Here is a 26,053-nt window from a genome sequence, read left to right as displayed (position 1 = left end):
CAACAAAAACAACAAGATTGCCTTCTTTAATTGTAAGTGAAGAGTAAACAAAGGACACACATCTCATTGATGAAACTTATCTTCTCTCTCTCTCTTTTATTAATATCGTTTTCGAACTTTCATCCAGTCAGCTAGCTTCCACTCCTGATGTTCGCTCCACACTACTGTGCATATTATGTTCTCATTTATTTCAAGGTCGTTTTTCGTTTGGTTCTGTTCTGCAGACGTATGTCTGCATTTGATGGAGTATCCGTGTATGAGACATACAGTAAGGGTACATCTAAGACCAGCACCCAAACTGAAACTTCCAATTTATGTTTTTCTGCAAAATGAGTGGGATCTATTTGATGCAATAAAAATATTTGTGTTCTATATTTCATGGACAACACACAGTTTTATTAAGAATACGTAAAATCATTTTCAATGATTCACCAAGTTAGTTCCAAACTTTTTGCCATGTTACCAATTCCACTCACAAATGAAACATACACTCCAGTGTGTCACCTGTTATTCTCAACTTTTGGACTGTTTTAGTACGTATTCAGATATAACAAATACTTTAGTACGATGTGCGTCTCAACCGTTGTCGAGAAGAGGCGGTTTAGTTGTATGTGCCCGTTGAGAGCTGCGTTTTGATTACTACGCTCCACGGTCAGTTTAGGTTTCGTATGTGCTGTAAATCGAAACAAAATGTTTCTTCCACATGACTTGATTTTGCTTACGTGGTAAAGTGGTATGGCAGGATACCGGTGGTCTTCGGCTATTCATGCAAGGACGAATTTCATTGAATCGATACAGCCGTGACTCGTTTCCCAGATACATCTGGTTAGGGAATATTGCGGTATAGAACCTGCCACAGTGTTGTGGGAGAAGTCGAGACGAATAGTTAAATTTAGAAAACTTGAGGTAACAATTTGAAATTGACCTACAAAAGCCACCTACTTTACAGCGCACTCACCGGCCGCAGAAGATTTTCTTTCTTACGCCACCAGCTTAGTCGTCCTGTTCCGTCATCATTATTGATTTAAAGTTTCCCATGAGGGTAGTGGAACAGAAAAACTTTTGTAAACTTGATGCGAAAACCAAACTTTATGCATAAACTAATTAGGTTTTGAGTTAGTACGCAGTCTGGACATACAACCAGTACGTCATCACAATGGACTCGTTGGTGTATGCATACCTCGTCAGTATAAAAACATCTCTGGAATTGAGAACTGGTAGAGCACACGCTTCGCTTAGCTCATACTGTGACAGTAACAGTATCGGCTGCAGGCCAACAATACGTCAGGCTTCGGATCCGCGAATCTCGGGTGCAGCCGGTGGCCGCGCGTGGCGCTGGCATCGCCCACGCGGAGCGCGAGCGCCTCGCGGGCCGCACCGCACGCGGACGGTCAAGGTCAAGGCGAAGGTCACGGAGCTGGATGTGGATGGCGCTGCGTTCCACTGGCTGGGCGACCCGCAACCGCTGCGTTGGCGCGACAGGCGTGGGCGGCAACTGTCGGCTGCCCGCTGCGCACTCAGGTAAACAACCAGCGCCGCTGCCGCTTGCTGGGCCCTATCCCGTCTACAATTCCGCGCAGCGTGCGCCAGAGCTACGTAGTACTGTACGGCATACAACTACAGATGATATAGGCCACCGCAAGATACTTTTATTTTAAAACTAAAGATGCGCTCTACCAAAACTACGGTTCCATAGTTTTAGTACACTACAAAAATATAGTAGTAAATAACTGTGTTACCTGTGGTATCGGTAGAATTGGTAGGGAAAGAAACAAATGTATCTGTAACACATAAAGTGTGAGCCGATGACTTCCCTATTTTTTTCTGTTTGCTTGGTTCCTTCTTTTGCACATAATTAGAACCATGCATCATTTAATATTAATTCATTGTGTATTTTATACGCTTACGGAAATTAATTGCATTTTATAAGTAATTAAAGATAGTTGATCTCGTAACTTCTGAGGTTTCATCTAACCAAAGCAATTACTTTTCGTTCAAGTACAGCTTGGGCAACGGCCTTGCCGCAGTGGATACAACAGTTCCCGTGAGATCACCTAAGTTAAGCGCTGTCTGGCGTTGTCGGCATTTGGATGGGTGACCATCCAGGCCGTCATGCACTGTTGCCATTTTTCGGGTTGCATTCAGCCTCGTGATGCCAATTGAGGAGCTACTCGACCGAATAGTAGCGGCTTCGGTCAAGAATACCATCTTACGACCGGGAGAGCGGTGTGGTGACCACACGCCCCTCCTATCCACATCCTCCACCGAAGATGACGCGGCCACTCGTGGCTTGAAGACGGAGTGTCAAGTTTATGAATAACAGAAACAAATTTTATATAAGTTCGACAAAGTACTAAAGCGAGGTTTGATATTTTTTGTTTTTCGGTTTTATTTTGCCTTTTTTGTCGAGGCTGTTGAGTTTTCTAGCGCTATATGATAAAACTGTATCGGTTTCTTTAATCTTACTACAACATCTTTCTGTTTCACGTTACAAATCAACAATTTTCGAATAAAACTTGAATTAAACATTGAAAATTTTAATTTTGCTACAAATAATATTTATTCTTAAGTAACAGACATGAGGACAATTACGCAGAGCAAAAATATTCCGATGTTAACTGGTCCTTCATATAGCCTCACTCATTTTCTAGCCGGTTCCCTGCTTCCGGTTTTTGCGTAAATGTAGAAATACACCGATGCCAAATATTAATGAAACCGAAACTTCCTGGCAGATTAAAGCTGTGTGCCGGACGTAGACTCTAACATGGGACCTTTGCATTTCTGGGGCAAGTTGGTAGAGCACTTGCCCTTGAAAGTCAAAGGTCCCAAGTTCGAGTCTCGGTCGGGTACACAGTTTTAATCTGCCAGGAAGTTTCATATCAGCGCACACTCCGCTGCTGAGTGAAAATCTCACTCTGGATAATGAAACCGATCGTTATGAGTTAGCGGCCGATAGGTGTGCAAAACGCCTAAACTACAGGTAGTACGGAAGCGACCTTAACTGACCAAAGCTACTAGGTAAACTAACGCAATCTACGACTACTTATGGTGAGTTACGGTAGCCTACGATAGTTTTACAACTCTAATTCAAACCGATGTCTCGATCAGCTGTCGGATGGCAGTATCCGTTTGCACACTATTTCTGGAGTACAGCTCAATTTATCTTAATTGCAGTACCTACTGTTAAGGTTTCTTCATTTCAGTAGTGAAATATTTCGATGTTTGGTTACACCAAAAGCTGTGTTAAAGCAGTATTACGTCCCGCAGGTAGAGTTGTTTAAAAAATATAATAACCACGTTTTTGAAATTTAAGTAACTGAATTTACGGCTGAAGCTGAGGACTGATATCGTTACCAAGCAGACGAGAATGGCCCTCTGGTTTAGAGTATTTATTTGTCACAAAATATTACGAACTGAATGACGGTGTTCATTATATGTGTATCTCGTAAAAGTACTTTGGTCCTCAGATCTAAAAGTTCAAGAATAAAGAAAATTTTAAGACAGCAGGATGTTAATATCGAACTCAATAGACTCATTATTAAAAAATAAACGCTTTTTTTGTGCAGAAATCGGACATTATGCGTAGAAGCGGATTCAACTCTATCCATAGTACTATATAAAGATACGATGTTTTTTGACGTTTTTGCCAAAAGTCTCGAAAAGTTCTTTACTGATTTAGTTCAAACTTTCACACTATACTGTAAGCCACATTCAGACGGACATAGGCTATGTACGTTTTGAAACAATAATGTACAGGTTTTCTGTTAAAACCGACTGTGTGAAAGAAAATGCTTTGCTGTGGTGTAAAAATGTGCGGTTCCGTTTTCTTTCTTAGTTAGTTTTAACTATGGTAGCAGGGAATTTAAACCATTAGACAGATTGTATCACAGATATCTATTCTTTCTCTTAATGTATAATTTTAAACAAAAATTGTATACACGACAATGTGTTGTTTTCTTTTCTTCCACGCTGTAGGTTTCAACGAAAAACAAGGAAATTATATTTATAGCTTATTGGCTTATGTTTACAACATTGCTACTCCAAACTTTGCAGTCCTACCCCTTCGCAGATTAAACTTGTGCAAAATACTGTCGCTGAAGCTGCTTACCGTCACAGACCCAATAGTGGATAGATCTCTCTTATACTCCGAATACCAATGATCCCAACCGGTTTACCCATTCATTCCAAAGACTTCAATTCCAAATCAAGGTTTCGTTCGCAACAATAGAAAAGGCTCATAGTCATTATGAGGAGCGAAAAGAATATAGACAGAGAGAGGGGAGGAAATGGACGTAGATAGGTGGCAAGAGCAGGAAACGGACAAAATGGGGGGAGGAGGAGGTGGCCAGAGAGAGGAGGGGGGGGGGGATGCGGAGATTAGGACGTACATCCAATCTCCCATATATTTAGCAATTGAGAAGCAATGCCAGATTCGCTAGTTTCTTATAAAAGTATAATAAAACATTTCATTCGTATTGTTGAGGAATAAATCAGAAAATTAAATGCTTTGTTCCAAACAGATCTCTCGTTTTTCTTTCCTGTCGAATCGGTGAGCTATATTACTCACAGAGCAACAAAAACAGGAATTCACTAAAGAACAGTAATACTATTGCTTGTAAAACGAAAGAACTGTCAATACAAAGTTCCAAACTGTCTTTTACCCTTTAACTTGGCGAAATGCACAAGCACAAGCATTGATTACAATCGTCCAGACGACACAAATTCACACTTGACACTTCATTACACGTCGCAGACGCTGTCAAGTTACCTGGCCTAAGCCCTTGCCAATGTCGCAGCGATGATCCAAATCGTAAGCAATCTTTGCACTTTGCACAATGATTTGGTCAGTTGGAAGGTTGGATTCGCGCTTCTCATGTTCATCCAACAATATCCTTCTCTTAAAATAGCGCAGTTTTGAGTTCCATAAAATTGCCCATTAAATATGCGAAGATGGCTTGTCTCTTTTGACATCAACTGCAAACTGAAACGAAAATCTTATTGCAAGAACCTTAATTTCTATTTTAAATCACCCATCATATTAACCTTCTGTTGAATGAAGAAGGAAGATAACAAATGTCAAATGGTGTGTTGCACACTCAGGCAGAAGTTTGGAATTGCTTTAGCCCAATACATATCTATCCAAGAAGTAACATTATTTCACATTATTCCAAAATGAACTCTGTGAAACCCCATGGGGAAACATTTATTATATACACTTCACTGGTATAATTTTATGAAACTCTATACTGAGAAGTTTTGGCTAATCTAAAAACTTTAATTATGCTGTTTAAACTTATTTTCATTACTTGGATACTTACGAAACCGCACGTTATTACTTGGTTACGGGCGATTTGGTACGTACCTGCAACAGAGGAAAGACAGTCACTTCATATTTCAACTTATTTACTGGCATGCCTAAGAAACACGTCAGATTTCAATGCTTTTTCTTCTTCAATAGGTTACCTATACTAACGTATAACAGATGAGAAACGGTGGTACATGGTATCCATTTACATGCAGTTAGGTTTCTTCATGCATGAAGGTGAACAACGTACTACATTTATTTATATGAAATAATTTAGTTTACCACACAGTGAGGAATGGCTAGACGTCTAAGTTAAAGCAAATAAATCTCTCACAGAGCGTATGTGCGAATACGATTATGCAATAAACTAAAAATGTTTACGATATTAACTGCAGAGCATTTAATAAGTTTTCTTTCAATTTTTGGCGTGCTCATTGAAAAATTTACTAGAGCAAGACAGATTAAAAATATATTTATAGTTAATGTAATTCTATTAGGAAATCTATTAGGGTTTACTACTTTCTCAACGATATTTCAGTTAACTTTGGGCGTAACATCACTAATACACCACAACACAAAACGCAAGGCTGTAACATCCGTTGGACCTAGTTTAGGAGATAGACCGAAGAAACACAAATGTACGTTTCTGTGGCATTCACGGCTTTAGAGAAAGCTTTCGGCAGTGTTGACTGAAATACACTCTGCGAAATTGTGAAGGCAGCAGGGATAAAACATAGGGAGCGAAAGGTAATCTACAACTTGTACTGCAGTTATAAGGAGCAGTCAAACGAAAGCGAGACAGTTGGAAGGAAAGTAAGTAAAAGTTTATTATGTCAAAAGCAGCCGCCGTAACTGTTAATACAGTTATAGCGCAGTGGGGCAAGATGATAAGTGTATTCATGGAAAAATACTTGCGGTTGACTACGGAATCGTAATTGAACCCCGGGGTAGAGCTCTTCGTCCGAAGCAAATCGACGGCCACGAATGTCTTACTTCAGGGACCCAAAAATTAGAAAATCGCATGGAGAGATCGGAACTGTCTGGAGGACGTGTGAGGGCTTCCCAGCGAAACCTATGCAGCGTAGTCAAAATAACAACATGCGGGCGAGCTCTCCGAAGTGAATTCATTCTTAGCTCTCAAACACATTTCATCATAGTCTTCAACTGTTTGGCACTAAGTTTTTGTATTTCTCTTAATACAATTTAAAAAGGCTTACAACTGAAAAAAAGGTTTAAAAATACTTCACTTGGATGACTGTATGGAATAGTCGGGAAATACGGAATATGTTGTAATAAATGTACATAATCATATAAATTTGGGAAAAACTTTTATGTACACAAAATACAATTCTAATTTTGCTCTTAAATCAAACTCTTAAAGGAATTATCACTAACATAAAAACAATTTGATTCGGTAACAAGTCTACTAACTTTGTTAACTGCAAAAAGAATTTCTGTAACAATTATTTGTTTGCATAGTAGAGGTGATTCATATAACACGCATCTATACACCACACATATAAGCTTTATCCTCAACACCTGCATGGTCCAGATGGGTTTTATTGGATACCAGTTATTTCGTATTGCCCCACTTGGACTTCAAAACATAACAACAAAACCTACTGTTTCCAAAGGCAACAATGGAGCAACACATAACTGTCTACGACTGTTTAGCTTAATAAATTACACAATTATAATCTTAGTGTACATTTTCAGTAATTGCTGAATATTTTTGAAAACTCATCTCCGAAAATATTTTCAATCTACGAAAACAATTTTCATGTGCCTCAACTCACACGATGTCTGCAGACAAACTGGACGTGCTACGGAAACATTTTGACGTATACAGCGCGTCTTCTGTTTTGGAGCATCATTAGACGCGTCAGAAAGCACGGCACTCCGTAATGCTTGAGTACTCCATAACACCTGAAGTTCATCTATCTCCACAAATGAATGTGGGTTTTCATCGGACCAGCTGCCTAATTTATGCTAGTGATATGAAATCGAGTGAAACTGGAGTATCAACACGTGAAACAGAAAAATTACGGCTGTCTCTGCAACCAGTAAAACTAGGACGCATGTTACATTGCATGTTTTATTAGATATTATTCTGAAACATCAGGTACTTGAATATCGCTTGTAAATCTTTTTATTGATTACCAGTCTCGACAGATCTGTGCTGTCATCATCGAATCTGAAAGTTTAGTAAAGAAACAATCAAAGTCAAGGTGGCTAATACATATATGACCTCATTTAAACACTGTGTACATTACTGAAGAAATAGAACATATCTTATAACATATTAACAGAAGTTAATGATCTGTACAGAGTTGCGCCGGCCTGGGTGGCCGAGCGGTTCTAGGCGCTACAGTCTGGAACCACGTGACCGCTACGGTCACAGGTTCGAATCCTGCCTCGGGCATGGATGTGTGTGATGTCCTCAGGTTAGTTAGGTTTAAGTAGTTCTAAGTTCTAGCGAACTGATGATATCAGAAGTTAAGACCCATAGTGCTCAGAGCCATTTGAACCATTTTGTACAGACATGCGAGCCCTAGTGATGTTGCGTCGGTTTACAATAACAGGTAGCAAGGAACATCAGAGTGTCAAATATAAAATGTCACAAGTGTAAAACCTACATCATGGCGGTCTATTTGTATCAACTGCTGTCGATGCATATCTTATGTGTATATAAATTACCTGAACTACATTTTTATCTTGAATTTATATCGTAGAAAATGTCATTTATATTTTCAGAATATAATTTATCTTAAATCTGTAGTTTTAAAAGTGTTACCTAATTATGTCAAAAGTAATTTTTAATGAGATTCTACTGAAGAAGGAATCTGTATTGTGTCACATGTAGTTCCAGAAGACTGTGAGTACTACAATGTAAACAACTGTATCCAGACTTCTCTGTGCAAATATCACACTAGCTCAGTAGCCACTGTGATGGACTATGACATCAGCACCACATGATGTATGTTTATACTCGTGGTATAAAACTCCTCACCCTATGGGGAGAGAGGGAGAGGTTTAGTTTTAGCGAATCAAAATTTACGAAGTAAATAAGTATCTTCTATTTATCCGTAACCATTCTCCACGCAAAAATGAGAACAAGAATTTTCTTGAATTACAGGCCAACTACCAAGAAACAAAACAAATGTTTAAGACAAAATGTACGTAGTTTTTTACGTAGAATCTAATTCTGCAATAAAAAACGGGGGTTCTCATTTGAAATTTTAAAGCCTCACGTCTCACCCCCAGGGGGCTAATTTTAGCACCAGAAGATGTCCCCCTCGAAAATAATCGACTTTGGATTGTACACATTTTTCCGTGTGAAGCTTATTTTTCGAGTTAGTCTGGCTTGTCAACTTAATATATATATGAGTTAGTTTACACTAGCACCTCTTAAAACGTTTGTTATTCCTCCTGAAAACCTCCGTGTATAAAATTTCTAAAGCTTAGAATTCTAATAGAAGTTGGGGGGAGTGCTTACAGAAACAACGTTTCATTCCCACGGGACCGAAGAGATTTAAAAGATCCCTGTAGCGGTCCACGGCAATCTACGTCGCCCCACGGAGCAGGTGGAGGCACTAAAACGTCTTTCATGTTCTGCAGTCCTGGGGAGAGATGAAACGGACCGAAGGAAGGCGGATGTGAGCCCTCGGCTGACACCCACGCAGGGTGACTCGGTGTGGGGTGTGGGGGGTCCCCGTATCGTAAAAAGAGCCCGGGCAGCGGCCAGGTAGTCGGCTGCAGGCGGCAGGTAGGCCCAGAATGCGGATCCTGGCCTCGCGTTATACGACCGCGCACCCCAGTTACGAGCTGGGTCCAGAACGCGACGGCGCTGCAAGCCGAGTCCTGCGAGCGCGCGTCTGGATCTGAACTACCCTCAGCGGATCACTTCCGACGTCAATGATACGGCTCCGCAGAGTGTTAGGGGCAAAGTTTTATCACCTCGAAATATCCAAGCAACATGAAAGGCAAACAGAAATTATAATTAAAAGAAAAAGATTCGTGCAAGAATAGAATAACACAGATACGAATGATCCTCTACATCCACATTTACATGGATACTCTGCAAATCACGCTTAACTGCCTGGCAGAGGGTTCATCGAACCACCTTGACAATAATTCTCCATTGTTTCTATCTCGAACAGCGTGCGAAAAAAACGAACACCTATATCTTTCCCTGCGAGCTCTGATTTCCCTTGTTTTACTATAATGATCAACGCCAACAAAATATTTTCGCATTCGGAGGAAAAAAATTGGTGATTGAAATTTCGTGAGAAGATTCCCCCGCAACGAAAAACGCCTCTGTTTTAGTGAAATTTTGCGTCGTGTCAGTGACAATCTCTCCCCTATTTCTCGATAGTGCAAAACGTGCTGCTCTTCTCGATGTACTCCGTAAATCCTTTCTGGTAAAGATCTTACACCGCATAGCAGTACTCCAAGATACGACAGACAAGCGTAGTGTTGGCAGTCTATTTAGTATATCTGTTACAATTTCTAAGTACTATTCCAATAAAACGCAGTCTTTGGTTTGCCTTCCTCAAAACAGTTTCTATGTGCTCTTTCCAATTTGAGTTGTTCGTAATTGTAATTCTTAAGTATTTAGAATGCGATTTGATTGATTTATCGTGTAACCGAATTTTAGTGGATTCCTTTTAGCACTCACGTGAGTGACGTAGCACTTATCATCATTTAGGGTCAGTTGCCAATTTTTGCACCATACAGATATCTTTTTTGAATCGTTTGGAATTTGATTTGATTTAATGATGACTTTACTCGACGATAAATGACAGCATCAAATGGTTCAATTGGCTCTAAGCACTATAGGACTTAACTTCTGAGGTCATCAGTCCCCTAGACTTAGAACTACTTAAACCTAACTAACCTAAGGCCATCACACATATCCATGCCCGAGGCAGGATTCGACCCTGCGACCGTAGCAGCAGTGCGACAGCATCATCTGCAAACAACCTAAGACTGCTGCGCAGACTGTCTCCTAAATCATTTATATATACACTTCTTACATGTTTCAGACTCTCCCCTATGCTGACCATCTTTCTTTGCGCTGATTTGTATTCACTACCTTGTTCTGGTTCCCGTTCGGTTCGGCAGTGATCATTCTCAGGGTTGTCTTTCGCGCAGATGTGAGCATTTTGAGACCAAGAGCTAAGGTATACAGCATCCGTCATTACAACCTTAAGGAGAGCAGCTATACTGAAAAAGCTACAAGTAATTATTTGCACGAATCACGTCGCATATCCAGCTCACGATCGCTTAATTCATTGATGCTGCTGCATCGAAATGAACTGACTTCTTTCTTCCTCCAACGATGCATGGAGGGCTTGGGGATGTTCATCTCCGCCGACCGCTACCTTGTCGATTTTGCTGGTGGGCGAAGCAATGATGCATTTGGGCGTTTAGTGTCTTCACTATCGTTGCCTCATTTCTTGTGTCTTCCACTGTGTGATGAATCTGCCACAGATCCAATTGCAAAGGCCTTTCCTTCCAGTTTCCGAAGATTAGCCGCCATTGTGGCTTCTTCTTGAAGTGATAAAAGAAGTTTTCCATAATTTCATCATATGTCACACCCGTTCGTTTCTTTTACGCACCCACACACTAAGAAGAATGCGTTTTTCAGGTGTGTATCTGCTTGTATCCGCCATTATAACACAAATGTTTACAGCTGTATCACTGTGGAAGCAAAACAGAAAACGATCGCATGCCATAGTATTTTCCAGAACCACAAACAAAACAACAGGATTACATGCAGGATTACATGCAATAACGTCTGAATTGTAATTTTAGTGTTCTCTACCAGAAGACTACCAGGAGCACGGAACATTATTTTCAACCTAGAATAAATTTCCCGAACCATGTAACAGCGAAACTATATGTCATTTGAATAGCTTCCGATCGTGACTTCTAGCCCACTCTGCATATAAGCAGCCATCAACGTGACCCTTCTCAACCAACGGTGGTGGAGACCTTGGTTGTAGAAGTATGCATTTTGGCTACACAGGAACCTTCCACCTCTAAAATCAACTCGTCGTTCGTCACTCGGAAATACCTGTCAGGCAATAGCTTCTCATCTGACGAAAGGAGAAGACTTCACTTCGTGCCATGCCAGGAGAATATGATAGGCTGAGAGGTTCATTCTATTTTGGACAGTTTTATTTTCCTGGATTTTACATTTCGTTGGAAGCTGCAGCTGGCAGAAGTAATTCGCTTCCCTAAGCAGCACTGCAGATAACAGAAACACAAGAGTACGACGCTGTTCCCAACGCAGCCGTCGGTAGTGGAGGGACAGGCGCAGTAGTAAATCACTGGGGTGAGAAGAGGTAGTAGAGAGCCATGAGAACGATTCTTGCTTGGCTATCGACACGTAGGGGAACCACATACACTCACGCGCGAAACACGGTCTTTCGTTAGTAACGTTTATTATTGGAAGAACCCTTACGAACAACGATTCCATTCGCCACGCCTTGCAGAAGCGAAAGTAGACTTTCATCTGCGATAGAAATGAAAACAGAAGAACTTGGTAAAAGACTTGTGACGTGCAAGGGCATACTCCATACCGAATGTAGATCTGACTGTTAAGAAATAACCAGAACTAAACAAACTATTGACTCATTATTTTTTGACTTAGTGAAAAATCTAGAAAACGTGTGATTTCTAGTTGTTTGACCATTAACTAAGTATTATAATTAATCTGTCACTTTAAAGATAGGACTGATAGTTTTTATACAGTCAAGTGTTTAATTAATTCTCAAAATCTGTCTGTCGAATTGTATGACATTTGATCTCGTTCACTGGTAACGAATGGTCTCAGAAAGATTAGAAACCACTGTTCTATTCAAAATATCCACGGGTGTACTGCCGGTCTACAGTGTCCAACGGGCACAATATTTCGGCCATCATATATGTCGCCATCATCAGGTGAACTGACGGACTGAACTCCTGTGAACGTGCCGGCACGGTGATCCGTACGCGTACGGATCTCCGTGCCGACACGTTCACAGGAGTTCAGTCCGTCAGTTCACCTGATGATGGCGACATGTATGATGGCCGAAATATTGTGCCCGTTGGACACTGTAGACCGGCAGTACACCCGTGGATATTTTGATTATCAAATACGCCGGGAGAAACTCAAGACTCACACTGTTCTGTTAGCATGGTATTGTACCGTGGGGCCTGGATTTCAGTGTGTAGCAAGAATGCAGCCGTACCTGCAAACAAATATAAAATCGTTTGTACTGCTCTTAGGTGTCAAGCCGGGTGCTGCCGTTTACGTTTTCGTAAACGAAGGCACCCAGCTGTACACCCGAGAAGCAATACAAACACTTGTTTAACGAGGAATGCTGAAGATCGCACAAACATAACAGTAATTAAGGAATTATTTTTTTTGAGGTGACAGTTCAAAATTTATTAGTACCCGCCATACACGCAGCATGGGTGAGAAATGCAGCAACTGTGGCGTTAAATTAGCCACCGTGCGACGTCCTCTCTGCTTACCCACCAGCCACGGCACTCGTTATTGGTCTAGACCGGCGTTTCCCGACCTGGCGGTAATTACCCCTGAGGGATGAAAATTTTCTTAGTGGTAAAACCAGAATGGTTCAATTGCGTTTCGTCATGGAACTAAATTGTTTTTCTATTACTTGATGTAGAATTACTACCATAGGCAGGCGACCATTCAGGTTTGGCAGAACGTTGAAATATAGAAGGGTCTTGATCGCACAATTCTTTATTAGGCTTTACGTGTTTCAAAATTTCATCAGATTGAAGCTGCAGAATGAAGTGTACAAGAAATTAATAACAGAAAATATGCATAAGTGTGCTAAGTATTCTAACATACAGAAATTCTAAATAGTATCGCAGTTACATAAAAATCAAATTTTAGTACAACGCTCACGAAAGTGAACACTTAAACTGATTACAATAAAAATCTTAGTGCTGTCTATCGAACAGAACCAGTATCAGACTGAGTCCACTATCAGAGAGGTAAACGATAGGCAGTAGATAGCGCTAGCAGTGACCACAAGAAGCAAGTCAAAGTATAACTTTACAAACTTCTATACACTGTGATTAAGGACATGTCAGCAACTCGTGAACAAATTTGACAACAAAATTTTTGCTACTTTTGTGGAAGATAAACTCATACTGACAGCATAAAATGTGCGTCGTTGGGTCACATCGTGAAAAACGTTACAGAAGTAGTCTTCAGTCAGTAATCAAAACAGAAGACTATTGTAACCAACAACTGGTTTGGTACAAGATAAACTTAAAACAAATATGAGTAATAAGTAAAAGATAAGTGTGAAGGCATATGTTCACAACTATCACAAAATAAATGTACATAAGTATCACAAAATGAGTAAAATTACAGGAGACGAATATGTAATAAATGACATAATAGAATCATGTAGGTAAGCCAGCACTGATTATAACAACTTGAAACTTACTGATCAAAGGGGCATTTTTTCTAATACTCTTTAACTTCGTGTTAGATAATGTTAGATCCATAAAAATAGCAAAAATGTTTTTGTTAAATTTGTTCACCAGTTGCTGACATTTACTTAATCGCAATGTATAGAAGTTTGTAAAGTTAACTCTGACTTGCTTTCTATGGTCAATGCTAGCGCTACCTACTGGCCGTCATTTACCTCTTCGATAGTTCCATCGCCACACTTAGTTTGGCACGGGTTCTATTTGACAGACGACGGCACTGTCAAATTTGCCTACATGAGATGAGATTTGTATTGTATTCAATTTAAGTGCTCACTCTCGTGAGCTTTGTACTAAAATTTGATTTCTATGTAATTGCGATACGATTTGGAGTTTCTGTGTATTGAAATGCTTAGAAACACACTTATGTATATTTTCTGTTATTAATTTCCTGTACACTTCATTCCACAGCTTCAGTCTGATGATGAAATTTTGAAATGTGCGATCAAGAGCTTTCTATACTTCGAAGTTGTGCTAAATTATTTTTAAAATATCATTACTACTATCACTATTTCGTAAGACAACAATAGCAATTACATAAGGAAGCAATAATTACATTCCTTCATTTCCTATTATTATGGGTGACACGGTGTGGTGAAAGTTACTGCTTGCGAAACGAATGTTTTAACAGGGTCCACTCACTACACGCACTTTGTACGATCCATCCACGACACTAAAATTGAGTCATATGCACTAAATTTTCTTAAGTACCGCATGAAAATGCCTGCCCCGTGTTGTGGGTAGTACTCGTAATAGACGAGTAATTTCTTCATCATTCACTTTGCAACAACAAACTAACTATTCAACACAACAGTAACTGCTACGTAATTATAAAGTCTACACTGCATTATTATTATTATTATTATTATTATTATTATTATTATTGATGTTATTGTTAATGGCAGCGCTTAGACACAAAGCACTGGCAGCCTGAAGGCTTCCACTTTCTGTCAGTTCAGAAATAGGGAGTCCAGCAATCAAGTGATTTACAAAAGTAAGTATAGTGCATACATTTTAATTTGGTTAATTGTAAATGAAGCTGCAGAGTGTGGGTGAAAGAAGTGTCGACAGGCAGAGGGATGGTGCAGAGGAAGCATGTTTTGTGTGGGCCCTCAGTGTGAATAGTTGACTTTCTTTTCAGACAAGGAGTTGCATGTAGCACTTGGGGTGCACTGTGAATTACTTCCTCATTTTACAACAGATTGTGAGAAATAAGCAATACTAATTGTCTTATTGATTCATTAGTCAGTGTTTTATTAAAACAGTTACAAAAACTGAATATAATTTATCTTTCATCATTTTAGAAATGAAAGTGTTCAAAGAAAATTCTTTTGGTGATTTGTCTTGTAATAAATACGCAACCAGTGGTTTTTTAAAGATTTATTCAACCATGAACACGTTTTCGAGCCACTGAAGGCTCATCATCAGATGGGGGTGTTACAAGAACATTATCTTATGGACCAAGTGTAGCTAGATGCAGTGCTGGTGCTGCTGGCGGAAATGACGGAAATTTAGTAATAGGTAGCGAGTTTTTTATGTTTCAGATAATTACAGTGCACTGCTTTCTGATATCCATATCAATTTCTTTCAATATCGTACATTATTAAGCCTTGTACACAAATATACACAATATTAACTACACTTGGTTTTACACTGATAACGGGAAGTAAACGCTGGATGTTTTTACAAAGAATATGGACGTGATAGACATTACACTTTACTACATCATGGTCTTTGCCAAGAGATAGGTTGTGTTGTGGTACAAATGTCACGAACACAGATATTACATTTCAGTAAATGTTGCTAGCTGCTGGAGTGTATTTATTTGGCAACAAAATTAATAATATGGGCTGACAGTTATACAGAAGGTAAACAGATAGAGTGAAACATTTAATGCATAATTAAAAACCTTTTGTAAGTTACAGAATACCACAACACTGTATCAGTATGTACGTCATTTGTTGACTAATAATTATAGCTAATATAAGTCGTATGGTTTTAGGTTGGTTAGTACCTCCAACAATGTTCAAGAGAATTCCCTTAATGTTCATTTTCCCGTTTCAGGTGTTGAAGTGTGGACGCTTGGACGGGTAGTCTACACTGACATGCGTAGTCCACTTAGTGGTGCAGTTATGACCATGCAGGAAACATCTCGTCTTAAGGTTTGTGAGGTGCCTGTGGGAAGATTGTTCGGCACAGAGAAAAAACAACGAAAACACAGATATCTGTTCATACTAAGGTACCAGAGACAAAAATATCCCGGCGGAGGTTCGAGTCCTCCCTCGGGCATGGATGTGTGTGCTTGTCCTTAGGATAATTTAAGTTAAGTAGTGTGTAAGCCTAGGGACTGATGATCTTAGCAGTTAAGTCCCATGAGATTTCACACACATTTGAACATTTTTGAACAAAAATATCTGCACTCACAGGCATTTAACCCTGTATGTCAAAAATTTATTCGTAGTCAGTTGAGGCAATGTGAGCAGGCTGTAGGAATTTATAAGTAGGCTCTTAGCTCGTCAAGATAATCATTCTCACGAAATGTAAAGGCGTTAATTCAGCTAGTCGCTGGTTTTTATTCCTCCTTCTTGCCGTTAAGATATCTTTCGTGTGAAGTGGAAAATGCTACAACTGTTCCTGCAATTTAGGGAACGTTTCCGACGACTTTCATAGCCAGAATTTCGTAACCAGGGAGATTTAATGCGCTGCTGAGGCCAGTGCGACTGCTGAGCTAATGTGATTAACACGGGGAACACACAAGGAAGACGAAGCACGTTGCCTCTCACGCCCTCTGGCGCTAATTATAACCGCAGGAGGGACGATGCTATCTGCATGTTCCCGGCGTTTTCCATATAAAGACTAATATCTAGTAATTTATGAGACACATAACTTTATTTTCATTATTCTAGCAGTAATTTATCGTAGATCGCTTGAGCAACGAAACGTACCTAACGACTGGAAAAAAGCGCAGGTCATTCCCGTTTTCAAGAAAGGCCGTAAGACCTATATCGCAGACGTCAATCTGTTGTCGCATTATGGAATATGTTTTATTGTTAAGAATTATGACGTTCTTGGAAAGTGAACAGCTCCTCTATGAAGATCTACGTGGATTCCGCAAACAGAGATCCTGTGAAACTCCACAGCGCAGTGGACAACGGCGCCCAGGCTGATTCCGTGTTCCTTGATTTCAGTCAGGCATTTGACACCGTCCTGCATTGCCGTTCAATGAAAAAAATACGAGCTTACGGGGTATCGGAGCAGAACTGCGATTGGATTCAAGACTTTCTTGTAGATAGAACTCAAAACGTCGCTCTTAACAGAACCAAATCGACAGATGTAAAGGTAATATTCCCAGTACCACAGGGAAGTGTGATATGACCGTTGCTGTTCACAATATAAATAAATGATCTAACAAAAAGGTTTGTATGCTCTTTAAGGCTATTCGAAGATGATGCAGTCTTTTATACCAAAGTAGCAACGCCAGAAGGTAGTAACAATTTGCAGAACGACCTGCAGAGAAACGGTGAATGCTGCAGACTCTGGCAGTTGACCCTGAACGTAAATAAATGTAACATATTGCGCATTCATAAGAAAAGACATCCACTACTGTACGGCTACACTGTTGATGACACACAGTTGGATACAGCATCTGCCGTAAAATATTTAGGCGTAACTGTCCAGAGCGACCTTAAATGGAATGACCATATAAAACATAGTGGGAAAAGCAGACGCAAGACTGAGTTTCGTCGGAAGGATCTTAAGGAAATGTAACTCATTAACGAGAAAAGTGCCTTATAAGGCGCTTGTTCGCCCGATTCTTGGGTATTGTTCATCTATCTGGGATCCCTATCAGGTAGGACTGATAGAGAAGATCCAACGAAGAGCGGTGCGTTTCGTCACCGGATCGTTTAGCAGGTGAAAGAGCGTTACGGAGATGCTAAACAAACTCCACTGGCAGACGTTGCATGAGAGACGTTGTGCATCAGGGAGAGATTTACTACTGAAATTTCAGGACAGCACTTTTCAGGAGGAGTCGGACGACATATTACTTTCCCCCACATACCTCTCGCGTATTGACCACGAGGAGAAAATTCGAGAAATTAGAGCCAATACAGAGGTTTACCGACAATCATTCTTCCCACGCACTATTCGCTAGTGGAACAGGGTTGGAGGGATCAGATAGCGGTACCGAAAGTACCCTCCGCCACACACAATTAGGTGGCTTGCGGATTATGATGTAGATGTACTTTTATTATGTGTCACAAGAAAAAGATTTGCTCTTCTAAGCGACAGTAACGCTTATAAGCTACCTTGTCTGACAAGGACCACACCGATGGTCGTCTAGTACATACATACAACGCATACACGAGGTATGAATGGGCAGTGCATTATTGGAGCGGTCAGTTGTACTCAGGTAATTCATATGAAAAGGATTCCGACATGGTTACGGCCGGACGACGGAAATCAACAGACTCTGAACGCGGAATGGTAGTTGGAGCTAGACGCATAGGTCATTCCACTTCGGAAATTATTAGAGAATTCATTAAAACGAGATCCACGATGTCCAGAGCCGGGACTATGAAATTTCGGCCTTATCTCTCACCACGGAGAAAGCAGCCGCGATGATCTTCACTTAAAGACTGAGACCAACGCTATTTGCATAGAGATGGCAGTGGTAACTTTTGTATCCCGCCTGGAAGGCGGCGCGGGGGTCTGCTCCTGTAAACTGAAGAGTAGGTCGAATGTAGGAAGTGAGTAGGAGCAGGAAGAGGTGAAAATCTCTCGGTACTGCTCTTAGAATTGGTTTTACTATATCACAATATTAACTGAATACGTAACTTTGCACTGAGGTGCGAAGCCCTAGACCCGTCATATGTAGAGCAAAGCTGAAGTGTACCGGCCGTCTGCTCTTGATAAAATGGGCAGAATCTGCAGCGGAGCTCGTAGAACTGCACAGCGCCTGCTAGAGGGCGCTATCGTCGGTGTCGGTCTTAGTGCCAACTTCAGTACTTGCGCCTACGCCGTGGTATCGTGGCTATCGATACCACAGTAACAGACAAGCAACATTGCGTGAAGTAACCGCAGAAATCAATGTGGAACGTACGATGAACGTGTCTGTTAGGATAGTGCGGGGAAATTTGGCGTTAATGGGCCGTGACAGCAGACGACATTTTCTCTACTAACAGCACGACATCGCCTGCAGCATCTCTTCTGGGCTCGTGACCATGTTGGTTGGACCCTAGACGACCGGAAAACCGTGGCCTATAAGATAAGTCTCGATTTCAGTCAGTAAAAGCTCACAGTTGGGTTCGACTGTCTTGCAGACCCCAAGAAGCTATGGACCCCAGTTGTCAATAAGACACTGTACAAGCTAGTGGTGGCTCCACAATGGTGTAGGCTGTGCTTACATGGAATGAATTGGATACTCTCGTTCAACTGCACCGATCAGTGACTGTAAATAGTTTTGTTCGGATGCTTGGAGACCATTTGCAATCATTCATGGTGCCAGACAACAACGGAATTTTTGTGGATGGCAATACGCCATACCCTGGGTCACTGTTCGCAGTTCGTTTGAGGAATGTTCTGGATAATTCGAGAGAGTGATCCGTCCACCCATCGAACATTAATGGGACATAACCGAGAGGTCAGTTCGTGCACAAAATTCTGCACCAACAACACTTCCGCAATTATGGACGGCCATAGAGGCAGCATGACTCATATTTCTGCAGGGTTCTTCCAACGACTTGTTGAGTCGATGCCACGTCAAGTTTCTGCACTACGCTGGGAACAAGGAGATCCATCACAATACTAGGTGCCAACGGCATTACTGCAGTGGTAACAGTGGTTCCCGTCAGATCGCCGAAGTTAAGTGCTGTCGGGCTGGGCTAGCACTGGGGTGGGTGACCATCCGGTCTGCGGAGCGCTGTTGGCAAGTGGGGTGCACTCAGCCCTTGTGAGGCAAACTGAGGAGCTACTTGGTTGAGAAGTAGCGGCTCCGGTCTCGGAAACTGACATGGGCCGGGAGAGCGGTGTGCTGACCACATGCCCCTCCATATCCGCATCCAGTGACGCTATGGACTGAGGATGACACGGCGGCCGGTCGATACCTTTGGGCCTTCATGGTCTGTGCGGGAGGAGTATATATATAACACAATACTAGGAGCTAGCCCAGGATTTTTGTCATCTTGGCGTATTTCACCACAATCAGGCACTATTTTGGATTTTACGTAACGTACTCGTAATAGGAACACTAAGACACTAAATATTACACAACCGCTCATTATATTTTGCACTGTCACCCCACGAAGCGGCCAGTTACGCTCCCTGCCCAGAAACTCATCTTCCTGGAAGTTATTTTCAAGTGTGTCTTATGATATGACGCCGCTCATGTTCAACATCTTCGAAGTTCTAGATCTAGAACTGAAATCCCAAGCCTTCCGGATGAGCTCTAATTCATCTGCTTGTCTGGTCGTCGTCATTTCGAGGGACATGCGCTATCCTATCAAAAGTATCCGGACGCTGTTACGTAGCACCAGATGTTACAAGGGGCAAAAATGCCTGCACAAAAGGAGGCTGGGAGTATTGTGATGTAAGTAGAGAAACTGATACTGCAGAATGGGTCGGTCTTGAGAGCTCGGTGACTTAGAAGGTGCAGTAGTCAATAGATTTCGCATGGATAACACACGCATCAGGGTGATTTCAAGCCTTGTACAGACTATTGTCAGTGATGTGACTGCAAAGTGGAAACGCAAAGGAAGGACCACTGCTAAATCAAGATCTGGCACACCTCATGTACTGAAGGACAGAAAACACCAAGCATTGCAGAGGGTGGTTCTAAAAGAATCGCATGAAATCAAGGGAAGAAATCATTTGTGAGTTCCAAAGTTCTGGCTAGCACAATAACTGTGAGCAGGGAGTTCAAAAGAATGAGGTACAGTGATCGAGCAGCCCCTCATAATCCAGACATTTCTGCTGTCAACACTAAGCGACGCCTGAGCTGGAGTACAGAACGCCGCCGCTGGACAGTGGATGACTGCACACGAATGATCTGGAATGATGAATCACGTTGGATCCTGTGACAAGGCGATGGAAAGGTTTGGGTTTGGCGAATGCCGCGAGGACGTAACCTGCCATCATGTGTAGTAAACAATGAAGCACGGATAAGGTGGGGGTATTTTCCGTGGTTAGGGTCCAGTTCCTTTACTGGGCTCAAGAAGACGCTAAACTTGGAAGAATATGAACACGTTTTACAGCACTGCGTACGGCATACAGTTGGAGAATTGTTTGGGACGATTACTGTTTGTATCAGCACGACAATGAACCTTGTCATAAAGTAGCATACGCTTGGCAACGGTCTGTGGATGTCCATTAATGGACTGGCCTGACTGACCTGAATCCACTGGAACACCTCTGAGATGAGTTACAATGTCGACTTTGCTCCAGACCCCAGTGACTGACACCAGTGCCGATTTTGGCTTCGTCTCTCGAGGACGAAGGGGTCGCCATTTTGCCGTATTCACATATTTCATTAAAGGCGTTCCCAGCAGAGATGAAGCCATCATATAGGAGAAGGGTGGAAACATCCATTATTAAAGGATGGAAACACCCAATATTAGGTCTCTGTATGTCCATCTTTTCATAGATGTTTGTGGGACTCGGCTGTTCGATACAGGATGTCAAATTAAACACCTTTCAGCCGTCCAGTTTCCAAACTTATTTGATTTGGCTACCAGTTTCGGTGACTTACTACATCATCTTCAGGCCCCTTACCGACGTGAAGGAAGACTCCACCTTGCTTCTGATCAAAACAGGGGCCCGCAATACTGGTATTAGTAGATTTCTGCCTGCTATAGTGATACTTTCAAACAACATCTGCCGAATAATATTAATGTCCACTAATAGTGATCCGGATACTTTTGATAGTGTACTGTATGTGGGAGAAGTAATATATTAATCGACTCGTCTTCGAACTAACTCTCTTCAGATTTCAACAGACAATGTCTGTCTTGCAACGGTCGCCATCCAAACGATCTAGCAAAAAACGCATCGCTCTTTGTTAGATCTGCTTTCTCTCTCTCTCTCTGTTCAATTAATCGAACTTGGTAAAGATCCAAGACTGATGAGTGGTCGTACAGAACTGTTCGAACAAGTGTTTTGCATGCCACTTCTCTCATGAATGAATTACATATTCGTAAAAGTGTCCCATTAACTCTTATCGTGGCATCTACTTCGCCCATAATAAACTCTATGTGGTGTAGGTAGCTCCGAAGGTTACTCCTATATATTTTGCGACTCTCACTGTTTCCACTGATGTTTCACCAGTAGCGTAATCGAAGAATAATGGAATTCTCCGCCTATTTACATACAGTAACACTCATTCAGTGTACAATCGTTGATCGCTTATTGTATTTTTCCACACGGGAAAGGTAAGCACAAGAAGTAGAAAGTCCCGTTAGTAGGTGTCGGTAAGTGGCAACGACATCCAAAACAAATACAGGACGAGGGAACAACACTAAATATTTATCCAGCGGTCTTTTTCCACTCGACAGAACCGCCAAATACCGTGACATGGAATCACAAATAATCTCCGGACAGTCGCATTACAGCAAAGTTCTTCGTAAACTTAATACCTCTACACGAAAGAACATTTAAATAAATAGCAGGCAATTTGGGGAACATGGAAGGAACTAATTACATCCACAGTGAGACACAGAATTTTTTATTTTTATTTTTTTCGAGATCTGGACTTTACTGTAGCAGAATTTGGTGTTTATCTGAACAAGAGGTAATTGAGGAAGCCATTAGAACGAAAGGAAAACTGCTATGTCAGGACGAGAAAATGTGACAGCTGCATAGTACTTCTGCGACAGAGATGATGAGAAAAAGAAAACACCTCTTGAGGTACGTAAAGAGCCAGTGTTGAGACCAGTCGATGACTAGACAAAATCAACGTTGAGTCATGTCGTCCAGGTGACGAACAAGAACGGCGACAGGTTTACATGACGATTCTCGTCCAGGTCTCATTACGAGAGGTGCACACAAAAGAGAGGATGCCATGGTGTTTTTCATTTCTCATCGTACAGACATTTGCCTGCACCCGTTTTACTAATTCGGAGTGAGATTTACCTACCTGCCTGCATTTCTTATTTTTCTTCACGGAAGAAATAATGTTGCCGCTTTTGTAAGGCAAAATGCTCTTAGCTTTGTGTGTTTCCCCTGATGCTGGCGACTTGGGGGACATCCCGACAGGATGGCAATTGTAATGACCTGGCACTTTTTTTCGTGTCTTCGGGGAGCGGATGGCGTCGCAGGTGCACTGAACTCTAGACCAAACGGCCATTGTTCACAAACAGCTACTATGAATTCAGTACCCCTTTCCAAAATGGAGAGTCATCGTAGTAGGCAACCATAACATAACGTGGGGTGGCCTCAAACCGGCAGCTGTTGTGTCACCGTTTCGAAGGTTGCGCACAGGGAGGTCAAATTGTTGCGAAATGTGGGATCACCTTCAAATAGCCGATTTTCGGTGTATATTGCCAGCTGATCCCCTACATGATTGAATGCAGTTTATTGTGTTTAAAAAGGCGACAAGATGTGATATAATTTCGCAACACTGAGAAGTGACTGGAAATTCTCATGCGTCAGACTGAGTATTTATTTGGAACGATTTAAGCAAATGTGAAGGAGGTAATTTTTAGACTGTTGTTCGTTGGAATCTACATCTACATCCATACTCCACAAGCCACCTGACAGTGTGTGGCGGAGGGTACCTGAGTACCTCTATCGGTTCTCCCTTGTATTCCAGTCTCGTATTGTTCGTGGAAAGAAAGATTGTCGATATGCCTCTGTGTGGGCTCTAATCTCTCTGATTTTATCCTCATGGTCTCTTCGCGAGAAATATACTGCTTGACTCCTCGGTGAAGGTATGTTCTCGAAACTTCAGCAAGAGCCCGTACCGCGGTACTGAGCGTCTCTCCTGCAGAGTCTTCCACTGGAGTTTATCTATCATCTCCGTAACGCTTTCGCGATTACTAAATGATCCTGTAATGAAGCGCGCTACTCTCCGTTGGATCTTCTCTATCTCTTCTATCAACCCTATATCTATAATACACTCCTGGAAATGGAAAAAAGAACACATTGACACCGGTGTGTCAGAGCCACCATACTTGCTCCGGACACTGCGAGAGGGCTGTACAAGCAATGATCACACGCACGGCACAGCGGACACACCAGGAACCGCGGTGTTGGCCGTCCAATGGCGCTAGCTGCGCAGCATTTGTGCACCGCCGCCGTCAGTGTCAGCCAGTTTTCCGTGGCATACGGAGCTCCATCGCAGTCTTTAACACTGGTAGCATGCCGCGACAGCGTGGACGTGAACCGTATGTGCAGTTGACGGACTTTGAGCGAGGGCGTATAGTGGGCATGCGGGAGGCCGGGTGGACGTACCGCCGAATTACTCAACACGTGGGGCGTGAGGTCTCCACAGTACATCGATGTTGTCGCCAGTGGTCGGCGGAAGGTGCACGTGCCCGTCGACCTGGGACCGGACCGCAGCGACGCACGGATGCACACCAAGACCGTAGGATCCTACGCAGTGCCGTAGGGGACCGCACCGCCACTTCCCAGCAAATTAGGGACACTGTTGCTCCTGGGGTATCGGCGAGGATCATTCGCAACCGTCTCCATGAAGCTGGGCTACGGTCCCGCACACCGTTAGGCCGTCTTCCGCTCACGCCCCAACATCGTGCAGCCCGCCTCCAGTGGTGTCGCGACAGGCGTGAATGGAGGGACGAATGGAGACGTGTCGTCTTCAGCGATGAGAGTCGCTTCTGCCTTGGTGCCAATGATGGTCGTATGCGTGTTTGGCGCCGTGCAGGTGAGCGCCGGCCGCGGTGGTCTAGTGGTTCTAGGCGCGCAGTCCGGAACCGCGGGACTGCTACGGTCGCAGGTTCGAATCCTGCCTCGGGCATGGATGGGTGTGATGTCCTTAGGTTAGTTAGGTTTAAGTAGTTCTACGTTCTAGGGGACTGATGACCACAGAAGTTAAGTCCCATAGTGCTCAGAGCCATTTGAACCATTTTTTGCAGGTGAGCGCCACAATCAGGACTGCATACGACCGAGGCACACAGGGCCAACACCCGGCATCATGGTGTGGGGAGCGATCTCCTACACTGGCCGTACACCACTGGTGATCGTCGAGGGGACACTGAATAGTGCACGGTACATCCAAACCGTCATCGAACCCATCGTTCTACCATTCCTAGACCGGCAAGGGAACTTGCTGTTCCAACAGGACAATGCACGTCCGCATGTATCCCGTGCCACCCAACGTGCTCTAGAAGGTGTAAGTCAACTACCCTGGCCAGCAAGATCTCCGGATCTGTCCCCCATTGAGCATGTTTGGGACTGGATGAAGCGTCGTCTCACGCGGTCTGCACGTCCAGCACGAACGCTGGTCCAACTGAGGCGCCAGGTGGAAATGGCATGGCAAGCCGTTCCACAGGACTACATCCAGCATCTCTACGATCGTCTCCATGGGAGAATAGCAGCCTGCATTGCTGCGAAAGGTGGATATACACTGTACTAGTGCCGACATTGTGCATGCTCTGTTGCCTGTGTCTATGTGCCTGTGGTTCTGTCAGTGTGATCATGTGATGTATCTGACCCCAGGAATGTGTCAATAAAGTTTCCCCTTCCTGGGACAATGAATTCACGGTGTTCTTATTTCAATTTCCAGGAGTGTATATATCTATGTCTATAATATTACGACTTTAAAGTTATAACAAAAAATAAGTACTTTGCTCATGTTCTGCAACAATTTTTATTCTTCGATGGATGGTTATTGGTTTCATACGCTAACATCGTGTGACGACTGACTGTCATACACACGCAGATAAAGTAGCAAGAGGCGTACACAGATATTAGGTGACGAATTATGACATTTGAAACTCTTGTGGCTAGTAATACATACAGATTTCATACAATAAGAAATTTTTACGTTTCAATAAATGATTATGATTTAACTACTGTAAAAATTGGAAAAAGGAAATTATTATTCTGTACCATACGGTTGCTGATTTCTAGTGTAATCAGAAAAGTTATCGTTCTGCCTTTCTTTGATACTTGAATAATGTCACACTATGTATCAGTTAGTTTTCCACTAGCAGATGTTTCCCAGTGGTTGAATCTGTTATTTGTAGTCTCCAATTACTTTCGTGTTTGTTACTACCTAAT

The 26,053-nt window shown here is 42.3% G+C and overlaps 1 protein-coding gene across 2 annotated transcripts in view; it reads right to left on the bottom strand.

The window, feature by feature from the left end:
• LOC126419043 (atrophin-1-like) overlaps nt 1-26,053 on the bottom strand; it is a 396,149-nt gene that overhangs the window by 133,719 nt on the left and 236,377 nt on the right. The window contains exon 1 of one of the 2 annotated variants that reach the window (XM_050086113.1): nt 5,319-5,356. The exons of the other annotated variant lie outside the window; for it this stretch is intronic. The gene's annotated coding sequence lies outside the window, so the exon portion shown is untranslated. Of the gene's footprint in view, nt 1-5,318; nt 5,357-26,053 lie in introns of those variants that run through there. 2 annotated transcript variants of the gene reach the window in all.

The sequence above is a fragment of the Schistocerca serialis genome, chromosome 9 (genome assembly GCF_023864345.2).
Source record: "Schistocerca serialis cubense isolate TAMUIC-IGC-003099 chromosome 9, iqSchSeri2.2, whole genome shotgun sequence".
Classification (NCBI taxonomy): domain Eukaryota; kingdom Metazoa; phylum Arthropoda; class Insecta; order Orthoptera; family Acrididae; genus Schistocerca; species Schistocerca serialis.
This window is presented reverse-complemented; position numbering and strand designations above follow the sequence as displayed.